General features: G+C 40.8%; 1 protein-coding gene across 39 annotated transcripts in view; it reads right to left on the bottom strand.

Moving 5' to 3' along the window:
- The window catches only part of SIPA1L1 (signal induced proliferation associated 1 like 1), a 463818-nt gene that overhangs the window by 328994 nt on the left and 116844 nt on the right, over nt 1-17980 (bottom strand). For 30 of the 39 annotated variants that reach the window (XM_073895440.1, XM_025869757.2, XM_073895446.1 and 27 more), the window contains one exon: nt 10344-10425. The exons of 8 other annotated variants lie outside the window; for them this stretch is intronic. The gene's annotated coding sequence lies outside the window, so the exon portion shown is untranslated. Of the gene's footprint in view, nt 1-10343; nt 10426-16043; nt 16121-17980 lie in introns of those variants that run through there. One more of the 39 variants, XM_073895449.1, reaches the window with a different exon arrangement.

The raw sequence follows: 17980 nt of genomic DNA, 5'->3' as shown, positions 1-17980 counted from the left end.
TATGAGCAAATACATATCATAAACTCTCCGAGCTGGAAGAGGCTGCAATACCCCCATTACCGCTGTAAAAGCATCATCCTACAGATAAGATGAAGTCAAAATCTCCTGACTGGCAGCCTGGTGCTCTTCCTATCACACTCTGCTCTTTATTCAACAGGGGAAACGATCTTTTGGAGCATATTAAAATCAAGCTACAACTCCGCTGCAGGATAAAAATCTCATTTAACCATGTGTTGAAAAAAAAAAAAAGATTAACATAAAAGATTAAGAAGCAAAACCTTTAGAGTAATTCCCTGCTGGGGAAAGGGGTAGGGCGGGGTTGGCTGTCTTTCTCCATAAAAATATGATCTAATCTTCAGGGAAAATGTACTTACAAAATTATATACAAAAACCATCTCTCTCTCTTAAAAAAAACTCATCGCTTCCAAACTTGTACCTCCAGCAAAAAAACACAAAGCATAACGCCTTACTTCACGTACACGAAAGTTGAATTGACAAAAATAGCAATCCTTTCTTCCCAAGTTGAGGTTGAAAATATTTTCTAAATAAGGTATTTTCACTGTGCTATAATTAATTTCCTCTATTATAATATATTTAACTTCAGAGCAAATCAAGTAGATTCCCCCATTGTGGTTTTCTTTAAAACTCTGATTTAACACTTCTAAGATAATAACGTAAGGTGATCTTTCATTCTGTTCATTTTCTCTAATTCCAGATGACAATTCCACAAATCAGCACAAAAATATGCATGCTTATACACATAAAAAGAGAAGCACATGGGGCATATGGGTGGCTCAGTCGTTAAGCATCTGCCTTCGGCTCAGGTCATGATCCCAGGGTCCTGGGATCGAGCCCCACATCGGGCTCCCTGCTCTGCGGGAAGCCTGCTTGTCCCTCTCCCACTCCCCCTGCTTGTGTTCCCTCTCTTGCTCTGTCTCTCTCTGTCAAATAAATAAAATCTTCTAAAAAAAAAAAAGAAGAAGAAGAATGCAATTTGTATAGGATGGAATATCTGCATGCATTTTTAAAACTTTTAAGATAAAACATAAATCTTGGAACAAATTTAAAACCACCCCTAGGTTATCAAAGAGAGGCCTGTACACTCTTCTCTTATTAAGGATGCTTCAGTTATAATTTGTGACAAAAGTTAGTACCAATTCTGCCAAGAATTAGTTGTGCGATGTTGGGCAAGTCATTTAACATTTGGGCTTAAGCTGACATGAAGAGCCAGCATAGCCTATTTCTAAGATACCTTCTAGGTTTCTTAACATCTTCCTAAGACATTAAGGATCATCTTTATTTCCCTTAAATCCTAAAAAATCAAATACATCTTTAAATAATAAAAATGAGTATTTATAAGTTACATTATGGCCCAGAACTCACTGGGAGGCTACCAGCACATTAGATAAATGAAAATTTCAGAATGTTATGGACTTTATCTGCATTAAATGGGTCTCCCTGTCTCGTTTTCCAGCTTCTCTGAGCAGGTGTACAGATGCATTTTCACATCTGGATGACTCTGTTGAAGGGTTTTTCCAACCCTCCCCAGGCCTTGATCCCTTCCTCATCCCGCCCCTGCTGCCTCAGGACGCTGATTCTCTGAAATCTGGCTCTATTTGCCACAATGCTGGAAATGAAAAGCTTTTCTATCAATTAAATTTAAAACCAGCTGCCATCCAAATCTATATCTGTACATTTTTATCACTGAGTAATCTAGATTTTAATGTCTAAAGAATTTGTTCCACTGATAATATCTGAAAATTTAATGACTTTTTTTCACCTGAAGCCGAGTTCCTTCCTTAGTGCCAAATAAGCAAGGAAGTTCCAGAATACTGTTTATAACACAACTCACAACCTTAAGATAATTTACTTTCTTTACATGCCAAACTGGTGATTTTGCCATCCCCAGTGAGTTCATGAATAAAATAAACACTACGATTGAGAATCTGGCATTTTACTAGTAGAAATCCTAAAGAGTATTGCTTTTTGCCAAGTTCATTCATTCATATACTATCTCCTACAGGGCAAGCACTATTTATTCTTCGTGCTGGGAACACAAACTGACAAAGGTCTGCATTCATGGAGCTTGTAGTCTGATGGAGGAGACACCCGACACACAGAGACTATATGGACATAATATAGACATAATATATATTACGTACTTATAACCAGTAAACATAACATACAGACATATGACATGGGAGATACATATACAATGTGAGAGAGAGTATGTGCTACTGAAAAGAAAGAGGCCAGGATGGTAGACTAAGGAGATGGAGGCGTGAATGGGGTGAATTGCAATCTTAAGTGGGTCAGAGTAAGACTCACAGCAAAGACTTGAAGGAGCTGAGAAGTGAGTCAAACTAAAGTTTCCTAGTAATTTTTACCTTGTACTGACTGTGCATGTAATAGCAATGCCTTATCAAAACAACAGTGTACGGGCAAATTTACGAACAGCCCAAAAGAGTAAACAGAAGAGAACTGTGCGTAAACCCCCTTCATTTTTGCAGCTGAGTTTACCAAGTGAAACTTACATCTTCAATTAGGCATGATTATGTGGTTTTTTTCTTCCCCAAGTGTTAGTTTAAACAAAATTCTTATTTCTGTGACCCGTTTTCCTTAAAAGTCAAGAAGAAATTTCCAAATATTACTTGACGCAAGAAAGAACAGCGGTATTATCCAACTAACAACCCACTGAGATGTCCCAACCAGGACTTAAATCTCAGTATGAGAACCCAGGAGGCACTGGAGCTTCATCCCACTGGGGAGAAACCGGTGCTTTCCCAGAGGGATTGGCAGGGAAAAACCAGGCAAGCTGTGAAATCAGGCCACCCCACCTCCCACCACCAACAACCGGCTGTCTAACCTTGAGCAAATCCCTTCACTCCCTGGCCTTCGATTTCCTCAACTACAGAACCAGGGCAGTGGACCATGTGATTTCCAAACCCCTTCCAGGGCTAGGTCCATTTCAGAAAAAAAGCTAGGTAAATAACCATATCTGAAAAATTATAACAATGCTAACCCACCATCACTGATCCATATACTTTAATTCTTCTGAGAACAGTAATGAATTTATCCTGACTCACGTATAAACCCTCAACTTTCTCAAATCAAAAGATTCTCAAGGATGGGGCTGGACTGGTTCACAGAGAACAAAAGAACTTGCAAAAAAAAGACATTATTTTTTCTTGGCTTCATTATCAACATACTCTCATTAGACTAATACAGAAATCCTAAACTAACACAAGCACGCACCTGCTGGGGTTTCAAATATTCTTTATGCACCACCACCCCCAATTTTAAAAAGTGTGTTTTTAAATAGTAGGCTTCCTTCAAAGTCACTTGCAATCCATTAGTCTTCTTACCACAGTATTATTTCAAAAAGGTGCTGTGATGACCATCTCATTCAGAGAGGCCCCAAATCTACACTTCCTCTCATCACTGTTAACAGCTCCCTTCTGGGTAAAACCCACCTTCCCAATGCAGAATTATAAAAGCAAGCAAATAAACCAACCGGGGATGGAAGAATTACGTTCCCTGCCTTCTTAGCCCTACAGTACAGGCAAGGCTTACGAATTAGGTTCTACCAGCCTGGCGCACTGCATGGGACTCCTTCAGAACAGAGTCACGTTACGTGGGAAAAGCAGCAAGGTGAAAGGATGTGTGGCACGCATTTTGCTGGCAATGTGGCGTGCTTCTGGCTCTGGCTTCCTGATTTGGAGCATCCTGACCCAGGCAGGGCAGGAGCCCCTCGGAGGGCCAGTCCCACAGTGCGGTACTGGAAACCATTTCCAGAAACTCGGCCTCCGGGCTCTTTCTTCAGCCCTCCTGATGATTTGCTAAGCTACCTATCACCCCTAATAAATCCCTTTTTATTTACACTAACTAGAACAGATCTTAGTATCTGTAACCAAAAACCCTGACCAATTCATGTAGCACATATTCCTTTCATTATTTCCATATACAAGAGCTCAGATTGAAAGACGCAAGGAACACAGGGAACATTCCACTGTAAGTCAAGAGTTCTTTGTTTCCAGCCAGGGCTCAAATCCACAATCAACACTTCCAACCTTTCCTTATATGTACTTTCTCATAAATTTCATCACCTCTCCCATGCAAGAATAAGAAAATGATTTTTGCCTAACTAATTTTCTATCAATAAAGAGGCTGATGACAGTAACTTGGCAAGATATTTGAGAACAGGATACAATAAACATCATTTTCTATACCAGCTCAAGTTTATGGAGAAGTCTGCAGTGTTAGGCAGCACTTGGAGAACATTCCCAAACTGGAGACAAGGTGATCTAATGCTGTGTTGCAATGCCAAAATGATCAGCACTCTGTGCCAAGGCACAACTTAATTCACAAAGCAGCGATGAACTTTTCACTTATTTTCACCCGTCCCTCAGGGCAAGATAATCATGTTAAAACCACAGACACATGAGGTAACTAAAATATTACCCTATGACCTAACACCAAAAGCAGACTGGAAACGCTGAGCAGTGATTATGCGTGTTAAAATTTTCTTCTCGGTAGAAAGACAGTAAGTCCCACAAAACCAGATGACAAAGATGAGAAAAGTAATCAGTTGTTAGTAATACTGTTCTTTGAAATGGCAGGAGAATCTTACAAAGGACATCTGATACCTCTGAATAATCAAACTACTCTGTACTATCAAACCGCACACAAGTATTTCTCAGGTAATACTCAAAGGCAAAACTTTTATATAAAAGATCACTTACACACTTCTGAAACCAATTAATGACACTGATACCCATTCTGAAGGCGACTCAACGGTCTGCCAAATAGCAAGTGAGCATTCAATTCAAAGGAGAGCACAAGTATGCGTCAAGAGAGACTCCAGACAAGTCTTCTAACTTTGATGCCAACCTCACCCCGGGTCACAGGTCCTCAGAGCCACCCCAGCTTCCTGACTGCGGCACACTGCGGCACCACTCCCCACTCCTGCTGCCCCGAACTGCTTTCATCGAATACTCTGTAGCGCACTTATAGCTTTAACACTGGTGGTGGGGAGAATGGGAATACACAAAAGTCAAAAATAACTATATTTTCCCCTAAGGACGAGGCAAATCAGCTTGCTCAAGAAAACTCAGAGCTTGGCTTCTCCCAAACAAAATTTTAGAAACAATAATTCATAGAGCCTCTAGGCAAGGAAGTTACTAAGATGAGTATGGAGCTTTACTATGATTACACGTGCACCATATGTGTCCTTGAGATGCATCTGGCTCTCTCTCTCCTTTTTTTTTAAGAAATGAAGTATTTCTGGGCTAGAAATGACACATGGCCTACTCTGAAGTTTTTTTATGCTTTCTCATATTTAGACTCTAACCTCAATCTATTGCAGGTTTAAGGATGGATATGATGCTCACTCGTTAATAGTATCAAAGTCAAAAATACATATGTAATACTGCAGATGAGTGATTCCCGAAGCTAGTCTGCACAACAATACCTGCAACTGTAGGTCCTCAGAGAAATGAGGGAAAGAAAAAAACCTTGTTCATGAGTATTTCGTAAAGCTAGCTCAATGTATCCAATTTAAAGGGCTGCTCTTTATTCATTTATGCTTTTTATCCTTTCTATTCTTTTGGTATTCAAATGGCCTTTCTTCATAAAATGCTGAAAATTTTAATGTCTTTAAATTCAATTTATTAACATATAGTGTATTATTAGTTTCAGAGGCAGAGGTCAGTGCGTCATCAGTTGCAGACAACACCAGTGCTGGTGACATGACGTGCCCTCCTTCAGGCCCATCCCCCAGCCACCCCATCCCCCACTCCCTTCCCCTCCAGCAGCCCGCAGTTTGTTCCCTATGGTTAAGAGTTTCTCGTGGTTTGTGTCCCTCTCTGATTTCGTCTTATTTTATTTTTCCCTCCCTTCTCCTATGATCCTCTGTTTTGTTTCTTAAATTCCATATGAGTGAAATCATGTAACTGATTAATTTATTTCAAAATGCCGAAAAATTTTAAAAATTATATCTGTAACCTGTACCTTCTCTATCTCCAACATCCCAATTCCCCTCCTTCCAGTGGCTCAGGCAAAAAATAAAAATAAAATAAAACCTAATGCCATTCTTGGCTTCTCCTTCCCCCTCCACACGTCCACACCGTGAGCATATCCTGTCAGCCCTGCTCTCAAAACATATCCATAACAACCACTTCTCACCACCACAATGAAGATACAGAACATTTTCACTGCCCCAAAAAGTGGTATCAAAATGGCCAGTAAACATATGAAAAGGTCCTCAACTGCCTTAGTCCACAGGGAAATGCAAATTACAGCCACGATGGAACCCCTGTATCACCCACCAGAACAGCTACAGTTCAATAGCAGGCAATGCCAAGTGTTGCCAAGAATGTGGAGCTCCCATAAGGTGCTGATGGACAGCCACCTTGGAAAGCTGTTTCTCAGTGTCTACTAAAATGAATATACCAAACCCCATGACCCAGCAAGTCCACTTCTAATTATATCCCCTATAGAATGTCTTCACCAAAAACACATACACAGAAAAGGTAGCACTATTCACTTGCCAAGGAGAGGAAACAATTGTATCATCATACAATGGAATGCTCTACAGCAACAAAAATGACCGAACTACAAATACCTGTAAGGACATGGATGAATCTCACAAACACCATGTTGAATGAAAGAAGTCAGAAACAAAAGCCTTTATTATACATGATTGCATTAATATAAAGCTCACAAACAGGCAAATTCTAAGTTACGGAATTAGTAGTTAAGGGGTAACACTTTGGGAAGGGGTGACTGAGCCTCCTGAGGGGCTAGTAACATTCCTTTTTTTTTTTTTTTAAGGATGGTATTTATTTATTTGAAAGAAAGAGTGAGAGAGCATGCACAGGGGGAGGGGCAGAGGGAGAAGCAGACTCCCCGCTGAGCAGGGAGCCCCACTCAGGACTCCATCCCAGGACGCTGGGATCATGACCTGAGCTGAAGGCAGACACTTAACTGACTGAGCCATCCAGGGGCTAGTAATATTCTATTCTTAATCTGAGTGCTCATTACACAAATGTATTCACTTTGTAAAAAATCATCCCACTGCACACGTACTTTGTGCACTCTTCTATATGTTTTTTATACTATTATATAAAGTTTTGTTTTGTTTTTAATTACCTTCTCAATAAGGCTTTCTCTGGCCTGGTTTCATGAACATGTCCACTGCTCCCCAGGATTTCACATCCTTTCTGCCCCCGCCCTTATTTTTCCTCTTTAGCACTTGTCAATATCTGAATGCTGTCTATTTTACATACTAGATATCTTTTAAAACCTACCTTGTTTATTGTCTGTCTCCACACACTAGAAGTTCCATGAGCATAAGTATTTTTTCCATTTCGCTGAGTATGTACTACTGAGTCTCTAGTGTCTAGAACAACGCTAGCTAGCATCGATAGCAGGCACTTAATAAATACTGATTTAATTCATTTATTAAGTACACAGCCTTGCCCAATTCAATTATGCTTGTGGGTCTGAGGAGTAATTCTTATCGCCGCCACGGTATGCTGAACAGTAAGCCAGTTCTGCTCTGTGCTGGCTTCCCACTTCTCCACGTGGTTCTCAGAGCTCTCATCTGCCTAATCATCTGCTGGATACTCCCATTTTTCCTATTTCCCGATCAGGTTCTGGACAGTTAGGGGTATAACACTAACACTCTAAATTCTATAACATCTATGTTTATAAATGAAGCCTAAGGCTGCATTAACTCGTTTCCTAGCAAAATCCACCTTGTGGACTTGTACATACTGAGTTTAAGGTCAAATAAAAGTAACAAAGAAACTTAACTCTATTTTTTTTCTCCACATAAACATATAAATCAAGAAGTATTCACATCTTAAGAGTGAGGTCTTTAGTTTCTGGTCCTAAATGTAGACTTTTTCAGGGGTCTCTCCACCTCTTCCTACAGCAAGTTTTTAGCTCGCCATTCCAACCCTTGAATTTTTTTTTTTTTAAAGATTGTATTATTTTTAAGTATCTGTACACCCAGTGTGGGCTTGAACCCACAGCCCCAAGATCAAGAGTCCCATGCTCCTCCAAATGAGCCAGCCAGGTGCCCCAACCCTTGAATTCTTCTAAGGCAGTGTTACTCAAACTTTTGTTGCTATCGTTCCCTAAGGAGATTTTTTTAGACATTTTCCTTAATTACACTCCCCCATGAAATTTTAATACCACACATATACTCTATATCTACTTAGTACTAATGTATATTGCACTTCAAATATTAAAGAAAAAAATTTCTGGCCTCCCCCAATTTCACTTCCTTCAACGTGTGTGTTTTAAAACCTTGCTTCTGTCAACTACATTACCTTTACCTTTCTAAGTTTCCTTCACACGGACATCTGTCGACAATAAAACCATTTCAGTAAAAGATAAAAGTTGTGGGGCTGAGATCAAGAGTCCCACTCCACTGACTGGCTCGGGCTTGTGACTCTTGATCTCAGGATTGTTGAGTCCAAGCCCCATGTTGGGTGTGGAGACTACTTTAAAAAAAAAAAAAAGATAAAAAGTTGTAACCCAGAGTAGAGTCTAACAGCACAGTAGGAAAGGCTTCCCTCCCAGCTGAGGCAAATCCATTAAAACTACTATTTTTAAAGTACACTTCTCCAACAAGCAACAAAACCCACCAAACACCCAGTTCATATTTTCCATCTCATTCATAAAGACAGCATTTTGTTAAATGAGACATTCTGTTGAAATCAAAAGACAGCAATCCCTTAACTAATAGCCTATCTCTCTTTCTTAAAATCTATTTTTAAAGAAGAACACAAGATAAGCACAAAATGACTTATTTTTTAGTCTCTCCTAAATCCCTCTAGAATCTGTTCCTTTTCTTGGCCTCCTGGCCTGCATACTCCCTACCTTCACTCTTTTAAGAGGCTCCCCTGGCCCCAGGTCCAGATTAGTACTTTTTATTTTCCACGTTATTAGCAAACTTTTTAAATGCAAATCTGATCTGTCTGCTCCCAGGATATTTAAATCTTTCCAGAGCTCTTTCCTCCCAGTAAGATAAAAGTCCCAACTCCTCAGCATGATATGCAAAGATTTTCACTGTGAGGCCAATCAGTGGCCAGTCACATCTTCCCGTTTCTAGAAAGCTTTTCATAATCACTTTACCCAGGATAGCAGAAATGCTCTTCCACCCATACTAGCTGGTACCTGCCCTACCACCTCATCCACTCACCCCTGGTCTCTTCCTATTTTAAGAAGCAAGGTCACCTCTTCAAAGACTTCCTCTTCTCCCCCTCTCCTTCCCAGGGCCACAAAGCACCTCATAACCAGCTTTACAGGCACTCTGCATACATTTGGTAATCACTTGCTTATCAGAATGGGTCTGTTTTCCCCCACAGTTGAGCCATTTAAAAGATGCATGCAAGGAAATGCACTAAGAATACTTGCTGCAAGCTGATATCCTAAATTGGAAGCTTGACATTCATCTTTGTATTCTAGCACCTGGAGAACCAGGAACCTATGGGAATTGGAAGCCCAATAAATATTTTTGGAATGACAGAAACCCTGCTGGGTCCAGATAACCACTACCTCTTTCTCTCAGTGTTATCAAATCACCTGTTTAAACCTAGACTCAATTTCTGCCAGAAATTCACATGCAACTTAATCCATTTCCCTTTCTTTAGAAAACAAAACACTGATTTCAGGAGCTTCTCTCACCTTCTCATTTCTTGAAGTTTCCAACTGGGTTCCTCGAAAATAAATGCAGAGTTTTCAGTATCCTAGGAAACAACTCATTTCAGCCTAGAGACTTTTACCTACTTTAACTGAGTGAGAACGCTCTCACTTTACTGCATCTTTTGTATTCTACCCTTCTGTCTGAAAACCACTTTCTTCGCTAGAGAAGCTAGCAGGAGGAGTGAATGACTCTGCACTCCCTCCTTGAAGATTAAACAGTGGGTCTAGCTTCATTCTTCTTCCTCATCTTGTATTATACACTGAACGTTAATTTGTATATACCTTATCTTTATTAAAGCTGAACCCAAACATACTTGATAACACAGCAAGTCCACTCTTAAACATATATTCAACAGAAATGCATGTCCATGTGCCCCTCAAAGGATGTAACAGCCAAAGATCAAAAATTGAAACCCAAATGAGTAGAACATATCAATAGTTGTATATTCATACAATGGAAAACTAGAGAGCAATAAAAAAGAACTACAGCTACAAAGAACACATGGATACATTTTACAAATTAAACAAAAGAAACCAGGCGCAAATGAAAATACCCTTTATGATCCCATTTCTACAAATTTCAAAAATATGTAAAAACAAATCTATGGTTAGAAGTGAAGAGTGGTTACCTTTGGGGAAGAAGGAGGCTAGTGATGGCAAAGGTGCATGATGAGAAGGCTTCTGGGGCTGGTCATTTTCTCTTTCTTGACCCTGCATGGTGATTACACACATGTATTCATTTTCTGATGACTTACTGAGCTCTATCTTTACGATGCACTTGATGTGTATGATACTTACAAAAAAAGTTTTCTTAAATTATTGTGGTAATTTCAAATCTTTCCCTACAAGTCATGGGTCATTCTAGATATAACCTTTCTAAACATTTGTTGGCATTCAGTCTGTTCTTTTGTTTGCATGCTTACTATGTGCCCCTGTCTCTTTTATACACCCCTTAAATGTGGCTTCCTAAGAAAGTAGAAACACAACCCACAGAATAGCAGAAAATTTTTTCAAATCAGATCTGATAAAAAATTTGGATCTAGGGTATATAAACAATTCTTAACACTCAACAGTAAAAAAACATACAACTCAATTTTAAAATGGGCAGAGGAGGGGCGCCTGGGTGGCTCAGTTAAGCATCTGCCTTGGGCTCAGGTCATGATCCCAGGGTCTTGGGATAGAGCCCCAACACTGGGCTCCCTGCTGAGCAGGGAGCCTGCTTCTCCCTCTCCCATACCCCCTGCTTGCGTGAGCACTCTCTTTCTCTCAAATAAAATAAAATAAATAAAATCTTTAAGAGGAAGGAAGGGAGGGAGGGAGGGAGGGAGGGAGGGAGGGAGGGCAGAGGATCTGAACAGACATTTTTCCAAAGAAGATATACAATGACCAATAAACACATGAACTATGGGGGCAACCTGGGTGGCTCAGCTGGTTAAGCATCTGCCTTCGGCTCAGGTCATGATCCCAGATTCCAGAGATTGGGCTCCCTGCTCAGCGGGGAGTCTGATTCTCCCTGTCCCTCTGCCCTTCTCCCCTGCTTCCCCTGCTCCTGTTCTTGCTCTCGCATGCTCTCTCTCTCAAAAATAAATAAACAAAAATTAAAAAAAAAAAAGGCACATGAATGATGATCAACATCATTAGTCATTAAGGAGCTGCAAATGAAATCTACAATGAGATCCCACTCCACACCCATAAGGACTGCTAAAATAAAAACACCAAAGAGCACAGCAACAAGCACTGGCAAGGATGTGGACAAACAGGAACCTTCACACACTGCCGATGGTGGGAATGTCGAAGGGGACAGCTACTTTGGTAAAAGTCTAGCAGGTTAAACAGAGTTACTTCCGAAGTCAGCAATTCCATTAATAGGTGTACACCCAAGAGAAATGAAAACATGTGCACACCAAAACTTACCATGACCAGCAGCATTCTTCTTAACACACAAAAAGTGAAAACCCAAATGTCCATCAAGTGATGGATAAACAAAATGGCAGATAACCGTACAATGGAATATTACTCGGTCATAATAATAAAGTACAGATGCATGATCCTTGAGAACATCATGCTAAAGAAGCCAGGCACAAAAGACCACATGTTATAGGATTCCATTTACATGAAACATCCAGATTAGGCAACTCTATAGACAGCAAGGAGATTAGTGCTTGCTTAGGTCTGAAGGGATTGGGGGGGGCGGTGCCCCAAGAGCTGAAGGACATGGGTTTCTTTTTGAGGTGATGAACATGTTCTCAAACTGACTGTGGTGATGGTAGCACAAAGCTGTGAATATCTTAAAAACCAGTGAATTGTGCATTTTCAATGGGTTAATTTGGTATGTGAATTATATATCAATAAAGCTGTTATTTTTTAAAAATCTGGCTTCTTTTGCAATGGCCCCAAACAGCTGCGCTGCCTTCTCAGAAGCCAGCCCCATTTTTGCTTATCAGTGTGATTTGGAATCTACAATCACAACTTTTGTTTCTTGGAGCTTCCCACCCATCTGGATGAAACCATACTCCTTTTTATAGTTCTGCTGGCCTTGGAGGTACCATATCTTTTCTCTGAGCTTTGTGAAATCTCCTTCTAAAAATCTAGGCCAGAAGACTCTTCCATCATGAAGAAATGGAAGCCACTTTCACCCAAAGTTCTCAGCATAAATCAGTGAGCCACAAATTCCATCTTCTGCCTTCTAAAAATAGATCAAGGCCTTATCAGATGTCTCCATTTATCGGGTTGAGATTTCCACAAATACACAGATAGTTGAAATGCACCATTTATAAACTATCTTCTCCTTGTGCCAGCTTTGAACTTATACATATTTATTCAGGGATGCATGTAAGATTAGGCTCTGGGAATACAAAATTGCAAAAGACACAATTCCTGGCCTTCAAGGTCTAACAGGAGAAGCAAACACAGAAAAATAACTTTAACATATTCTGACAAAGCTCCCCCAGCTTCTCTCCATCCTGCCACTTAATAAGTAACTTGTAATTGTCTGAAACCCGTCTGTCAGCCTGGCTTGCTTTCGTGAGAACAGATGTGCCCTGTGAGTCCCAAAGACTGACAGTGACCTGAACCCAGGAGAGCTTCAACAAACTCTTGATTGAATATGTGAATGAAAAAGCATGAATACGCAAGGAGAACCAAGAATGTCATACATAAGTACCTGTCCTGCCCTCTTAACCTCTTCTCAGTTACAAATTCCAGCCACATTTGCCTTAGCACAGTCCTTGCTGAGGCCAGCAGGGAGCAGATGAAGCTGGGAAGATACCCAAGTTGATTCCTCCCTCTCTGCCCCCTGACCTCTCCTTCATTGGAGCTCTGAGCTTTCCCACCCTTGCCTTCCTCCACCTGACGCCTGGGCAAAAATGCTCAGGATAACCTTTTAAAGATAACTGTGATGAGATGGGATGTTCCTGTGTAATGGAGATGAAATTTATGTCTCCAAGAACCCACCATGATAACCCAAATGAAATGTATCTTTCCATCAGGGTCTTTAAAAACCCAAGGGAAAGAGACCAGGACAGCTGAGAAGCTGGGAGGGCTTGCAAGAAGGGAGGATGGGTAGTGACACAGACTGGACTGGGTGGGGCGTCTGTTACGTGCCAGACACTGTCCCTGCTGCCATACACCTGCCATCATCATTAGTGCTCCCAAGGGCGCCTGGGTGGCTCAGCAGGTTGAGTGTCCGGCTCTTGATCTCGATCTCAAAGTCATGAGTTCAAGCCCTGAGTTGGGCTCCACAAGAAATTAATAATAATAATAATAATAATAATAATAATAATTAGAGCTCCCATCTATTGGTACTAAACCCAAACTGTGGGGAGGGCGTGACATACATCATCTCATTTCTTCTTGACAATAACCTTGCAAATTAAAGCATCATCACTGTCCCCTTTTTTAAAAACAGGTAAGAGATTAAAGAATCTCCTGAGGTCACAGTGGTAAGACGGAAACCACGGCTCAGGGCCCAAAGCCCGTAGGTACCACTTCCACTTACCAAGAAACACTGTGTATCATAGGAACACAACTTAGCCTCTGCACCCATGTTCTAAATCTAAACTGTAAAAATGAAGGAAATTCCTTCCTCAAAAGTTGGCTTTGGGAAAATTAAATGAGACAATATATCCAAAAATGTACTAGTACATAACAGACCCTCAAAAATGAAACTGTTTCTGTTTTTTCTGTTGTTTCTCCTGCTGTGAACTTCCTGGCCTTAAAGCATGAGCACACAGTGGACACACTGTAATTTGTAAATCAGCTCTCACACCCTGTCCTTGAGGGCAGGCTCTGACCTACTCATACCCACCAGGTTAAAATAAAATTAAGGTTTGAGAAAAGCATCTAAAATGCCAACTACCACCTTACAAAGTTTTAGAACACAACTCACTTGCAACTTAGAAACTATTCACAGAGAAACCTAAGGTCAAAGCTGCTCTTGGTTTTGTTCCCCAATGTTCTTCTCCTGAGGAAAAACAGACACCCCACCCCCAGAGCTGCTGTGCCTGATGCCATACGCCCAAGGGGGGAAATGCTGCCATCTTCCCAGGGCCTCTTCCTTCTCCCCAACAGATTTCACCTGCAAGCCCCTTTTGCTTGTTTTCAGAAGCCATTTTTGAAAGGTAGGAAACATGGAAACATTAATTGTGGTTAGTTATTATTGGGTGGTAAAATGATGGAGGATTTTTTTTCTTCTTCTTATTTTCTGGTATTTTCTAAATTAAAAAAAAAAACCCTTGTGCAGTGCTTTCCTAAAAAAAAAAAAAAAAAAAAAAAAAAAAGAACAACAAGAAGAGAAAAGGAAAGAAAAGCCAATGCATTTAAATGATCTCCTTCGTCTCCTGCTGGACATCTCTCTCTTCTTCCCGAAGACTCCCCAGCGAGCTGGAAGCATGTTGAAAACAGACCTGCTAAATCATCTGCACAACACTCAGCACAGCCCCTCACCCACGGCAGGGGCCTGCCACAAAACAGCTCAGTGAGTGTCTGTTGAATGAATGAGTATTCGGGTAATATTTAGAAACAGACTCTCTTAATGGAGGGTGGGTGGACCAAGGTATGAATGTGGCACGTCTTTAATGCACTTGGATTATCATAGTTAAATATCATTATTATAAAGGTAGCTTTCAAAAAACCAAAGCAGTTAAACATGGTAAGTCTACAATCCAAAGACAAGGTGAACTATCAAGGTGATACTCTAGTCCCAACAGGTGACTGCACTAGACAATTTCCCAGAGGTAAACCAAGAACCAGATGGCAAACAGACCTAAGGTCCTCATGCATCTTGCTCTAAATGAGTGCCCCAGAAACTGGATTCATTAAATAACCCCAGGGCTCTATGCCCCATTTAGAGGGCACATCATGGCCCTGGCTCAGCTACCAAAGTTTAAGAATACTCTTTAAAATTGATCTTTGTTCTTAAGATTAAATAATAAGCCTAAATATAAAAGCAAACAGGGGATTAAGCTAAAACCACCCCAGCCATGTTATCACTCCACCAAAAATCCTTATCTAATAAACCAAAGCAGAAAATTTAAGGAGTGATTTAACATGAAAGAAAAGTCTCAAATATTTGGTTTGGAGAAATGACCTGAACATAAAGTTTAAAGAAGGGTATACTGGATTCAATAAACATACAAAGCCCACAGGTCAACAGAAAACTTAAGGTAGTAAAAATGTTTTCATTTTCCACCATGACCTCAGTTAACCAAATTAGCTTTTACTAAGTGACTTCAATTCTGTTTGATCAATCGAATGTGTGTTTCCTAGAAGCACACCTGATTGCCAGGACCGACCTTACACCCATCTTTGTATTTTCAATTAACTTCAGTTCTATTAACCTCTCTTTAAAAATCTGTATATTGCTAATATACCTCCAGGCTCCTAAACCACACTTATTTCAAAACAAAGCAGATGCTGACTTGATGACAGTATGATCATTTTAGGGCAACAGGCAGAAGTCAATGACGGGATGACAACTTCACAGCAGAACCCATACTGCAAGATGAGAAAGAAAGAAAAGACATTTCTCATGTTTCCTGTCTTGCCCTCAGGTGGGAAGTAAAGTGAAAGTGTTCTTACTAGAAAATAATTCTGTGGCTATTACAAACTCTGTGAAAATTTATATTTCGCCACAACCATAAGTATTTATATTTCGTCTAGCTATCTGCACTAGAAACATTTGCAACCCTGGGCCTTGAACTTCTATAGCAGATGTGAGCCTCCTATGAGGTTGTTTCCCTTATCTCAGTAAGTTCAGTTGGCCAAAGAGAATATTCAACCACAACCAATAGCTTGACTCTATCGGAAGGGAGAAAATTAAATATACTTACCATGAATTTTCTCTAGGAGTCCGAGATACTTGCTCTTGTGCATCTCCTACAAGTTCACTCGCCTACCACCTCAATTTTCTTAGTGAAACCAGCAACAGGAGGAGGTGAGAGAAACGAAAGAAATTGTATAATGCCTGTGCAAACCATGTCTAAGTCCCCGGAAAAATGCAAACAGGCAAGGGTCTGCAAGCTGGGCAAGTCACTTATAGCCTTTCTCAGCTTTATTGTCTGTTGATAATACCTACTTCACAGGAATTCCATGGGGATAAAATCAGATGATCTAAGCAAAGAACCTATTCATTGGTAGAGCTCAGTGCAAGATATTTATGACTATTATTAACTGAGCACTGTGGAGGCCACCTTGACAGGCCAAAGTCCTACAGGAGATACAGGAAAAGAAACTGCTAAATGGGTCCCATGCCAGTTCTGGGAAATCCAGACCATCACTGCAGATACAAAAAACAGTCCCTGACTCTCCACTGCAGCACAACACAGACAAATGATAAACTACATGCCATGCTTAAAAATCCTACCAGCAAGATCAGCCTTTCATTGGAGAAATGGGTGGAGAGCTTCTATCATCAGTGTGGATAGTGTTTAAAACAAATTACAAATTAGCCTTTCATTGGAGAAATGGGTGGAGAGCTTCTATCATCAGTGTGAATAGTGTTTAAAACAAAATTTTTTTTTTAAATACCATGCTTAAAAATTCTACCAGCAAGACCAGCCCTTCATTGGAGAAATGGGTGGAGAGCTTCTATCATCAGCACGGACAGTATTTAAAACAAAGGGTGATGGTCACAGCTACCCTACCATATGCAGACAGGCTTTCCGTCATTTCCAACAATAAAATATATTCTATGCATACAGCCAAAACATGACTGCAACCACTCTAGTCCCAACAGGTGACTGCACTAGACAATTTCCCAACTCAGTAGCTGCTGCAATGTAAGTTAATGTAAGAAGGTTTATAACAGGAACTCAACAGCTTGGCTCTCACTCATGGAGTCCTAATGTCTATCTTGTAGGCTTGTTATAAAGATGAGCAGTGGTGTGACAGGAAGTGCTTAGCACACTGGGTACTCAGTAAGCAGTAGCCTTTGTAAACTGTGTAACGAGGAAGCAACAAAATCTAAAGGCTGAGCCTGCCATGAAGCAATCGAAAAGAGAGTGGCTCCTTTTCAACTAAGAAATTAAACTGTATGAAAACAATTGGATAAAGAACACAGTAACAAGCCTTACAACAGGGAAAAAAATCACTAAACAGCAGGTTAATCAGTTTGCCACCCAAAAATGAATGCCAGTGTGCCCATTCCTCTGGGGCGAATAAACATACAAAATAAAAAATGGTCCCTATCCTCCAAGGTCTCCATCTATCTGAGGAGAAATCCCATGGCTTCACCTGTCTGTCTGCATCCCCCTCCTCGATTCTATGTCCTATGAAGGCAAAACCCACAACGTGACATTGCTGTACGGTGCAGGCACTCAGGAAAAAACTGTTAAACAAATGAGACACATAGATCTCAAAGACTAAAAGAGCTACCTGCCTCAGAAGTTTCCAAGCCTGGCTTCACAGACTGCTCAATCTGAACGTCCAAGGTACAGACAGAGACTCCGTGTACTTAGCGTGCTCCCCAGAAGATTCTAACACTCCACGGAGACTAGGAATCACTAGCCTCACGGAGCCCCCAAGAACTGTCTGAATGGCCTTTACAAGGGCCCCATCCAGAAATGATCCAGCCTAGGCTTGCGATGGGGAATGCAGCCCGTCCCTCCTACAGGAGGCTCTACTAGAAAGTCCTTTGTGATGCTCCTTCACATGGCTGTATTTACTCTACTCATGTCCTTCTCTGTGGGGCCTGGAAAGACAAAGGTAATCTCTCCTCCTTAGGTATGCTGGACTTTCAACCCTTGTGGCAGCGATGACATCCCTTCTG

Source organism: Callorhinus ursinus, unplaced genomic scaffold, assembly GCF_003265705.2.
Source record: "Callorhinus ursinus isolate GAN/ISIS: 27379988/994484 unplaced genomic scaffold, GSC_fseal_2.0 scaffold8, whole genome shotgun sequence".
In the NCBI taxonomy this organism is placed as follows: domain Eukaryota; kingdom Metazoa; phylum Chordata; class Mammalia; order Carnivora; family Otariidae; genus Callorhinus; species Callorhinus ursinus.
The sequence above is the reverse complement of the archived record's forward strand: the minus strand, read 5'-3'. Positions and strand labels throughout refer to the sequence as shown.